This window comes from Octodon degus, unplaced genomic scaffold (assembly GCF_000260255.1).
Source record: "Octodon degus isolate 3935 unplaced genomic scaffold, OctDeg1.0 scaffold00252, whole genome shotgun sequence".
In the NCBI taxonomy this organism is placed as follows: Eukaryota; Metazoa; Chordata; class Mammalia; order Rodentia; family Octodontidae; genus Octodon; species Octodon degus.
Window position 1 is genome coordinate 221,025 of NW_004524828.1, and position 3,021 is coordinate 224,045.

Here is a 3,021-nt window from a genome sequence, read left to right on the forward strand (position 1 = left end):
TGGAGGACACCAAAGACAGTACAAATTAGAATTAAGGCAGAAAAAAACTACAAGTGATATAGACTTTCACTTAACAAAGTAGTATGAATTTCACAGTATTTGTTGCAATACAGAGTGTTGTCTTCCAACCAGTTATTCATATTACCAGATATATGCATATAAAATTGGAAGAAAGAAAAAAGAAATGTATAAGAAATTAAGAAAGGGCTAGCCAGATAGCGCAGAGGATTAAAGTGCCTGCAAGCAGGTGCAGGGGCCAGGAATTCGGTCCCCGGGCCTGCCATGCTGGCCCCGCTCCTGGGACGTGCTGAGATGGCAATTGAGACTGGGCATGGTGGTGCACACCTGTAACCCCAGCTCTTGGGAGGCTGTAAACAGGCGATCCCTGAGTTCAACCTAGTAGTGAGACCCTGAACACCCTGTAGATCCTTCTCTAAAATACAAAAAAAAAAAAAAAAAAAAAAAAAGAAAGAAAGAAAGAAATTAAGAAGACAAAAAGGAGAAATAATTGAAGAGACCAAACAAATTAAAGCTTTAACTGCTTCTTTCCATAGCCCAGCAGAAATGCACAATACAATTGCCCAAACCATCCTACTTACATACATAGATAAATCTCTTTCCCTGACTCCCTCTCCTGTCCTTCTCCTCAAATCAGTAAATCTTTCCTTTTAAATAAGTTCATTCCCTTTTACCAGTGTCTATTTTACCCTTCAGACTACATACTTGTTAAGGGAAAACTGCTAGAGGAAGTTACAACAATAATATATATATATATATATATATATATATATATATATATCCAATATAGGAGCACCCTCCTACATAAGACAAATATTGATTGATGTGAAAAATCAAATGGGAAAAATGCAATAGTAATGGGAGACTGTAATAAGTATATTTTTAAAGTAGTTCTGTAATAGGTGCCATAGAAAATCTTCTCTTTTGTGAAAACTCATACTCAAAAAAAGCAAATTGAATTGAATTCTTCACTCTCTACTTTTTCTTTCTCTTTTTGGAGGGGGGAAATGCAATTTCTTTAAGTTCAGTCATAACTGAATGAATAATTTCTTTCTATAAATGATTCTATCTAAGTGGACACATATTTGTTACTCTGGCACTTGGGGAGGCAGAGGCAGGAGCATTTTGAGTCTGAGCCCATGCTGGGCTGAACTCAGCCACCCAGCTTAGCAACTCAGTAAGACCTTGTCAAAAAACAACTTAATAAAATTAAGAAAGGCCTGGAGATGTTTCTCATGTGTGAAGGCCCCATGTTCAGTTCCCAAATTATTGTTTAAAAACCTAAAAAGAATTTTTATCCTTTTCATGGCTGTTTATTACATAGTGGATTTTTTTTTTTTTTTTTTTTTTGCTTAACTCACAGAAAACATTAGATTTTTAAAATTTTCAATTAAGTTAATTTTTTTTTCAGTACTGGGGATTGAACTCAGGACCCTGTGCTTGCCAGGCAAGAGCTTATTCTACTGAGCTATCTCCCCAGCCTTATGTTAACTTATTGAAATGCAACATTTCAGCATTTATCTATTCTATAATTCAACCTGAATACTAGAGTAACTATTGAATAAGGGAAAGTTAGGTCTTACTACTTCCTTTTAGCATTCTTTTCTAATACTAGCAACTGCTTTTCTTTACAATAACTACTGAACTACTGCCTTGGCAATCTGTAAGTATTTGAAAAATAAAGTATTTAAAAAACTTAAAATTATGGGTGCTTGTAACACAAAGTAAGAGCATTGTATACATAATATAATAAAGAGTATATACAATTATTTATTTTTAGTTCTTCATTTTCCATTTCAAAACTAAAGACTTGAAATGTGGAAACTTCTCTAAATTTACAAAGCATAGACTTAGAAGTGAAAAGCACATTCCCTTTTGAAGTCCACTACCTTCTACGTGCCGTAGTGTCACGATCCGTGCTGTACATAAGTCACTGGCCATAGAAAGCCATGTGACTAGAGCTTTATTGTATTCTTGTCCTTTTGGCTTCTCACCCCATGAAATAGTATATATAGGTGGTAGGATCATTGTGACCTTGTACTGTCTTTAGAAGTTGACTGTAGAGCATAGTCTTTAAGAGGTTTTGGTTAAAAGGCACTTTCATGTATTTTACCACAAATACCTGTGATCACATCATAAATGTTCATTCTAAGCACTTCGTCATGGTCAACCAATGTAAACTGAAGAACATGTCAGATGATATAAAAAATGATCTTTAAGTTGAGAATAGTCTTGTGGGAAATAGTTCTTCCCTTATAAATTTTTCCATCAGCATTGATTTTCATGACACATAAAAATCAATTTTTGTTGTCTATACAGAAAAAGAGAAACTTTCTAGGTGGATCATATTTTTACAGCACAGGCAGAGATCTTATTCAAATATGTTATTTATTTCCTGGTATATTAATATTCTTAAAATATAAAATTGTTTTTTTCCTTTCATTCAGTGGGAATGTCTCTGAAAAATCAGTGCAGGTCTATTCTTTTTACATTTATTTTATTTATGAGAATTTCAAAGTATTTTCCTGCTGTAACCAATACTTGTTCACATTCCTTGAGTACTTGCTATATGGCATATACTTTGCTAAGAGATAGATGTTCTTGTTTATTTTATAGGTTCATTGTAACAACTGTGTAATGTGACATTCGTGCCTGTTATGTGGCTGTGGAGAATATGGCCTAGAGAAATGAATGATTTTCCAAATCAGCTATATTTGGCATGCTTTTAGCTTGCCAAGTCTGACCCTGTAGTCTGTGTTCTTAATTACTGAATCCCAAATAAGTGCTCAAAAGTTTTAATAGAAGAAAGAGAAGAAAAGAAGTGAAACAAAACTGCTAAATTGCATGTCAGAATTTTTATAAATCTAAATGCAAAATGATTTACTTCTAAATGTTTAATTATATCACATCACTAAGCCTATAAAAATATTTATTACTAGCCATTGTACTTTAATTTATATAAGACATGCTGATATGGTAATTATTATTTAAGTGATTAATGTC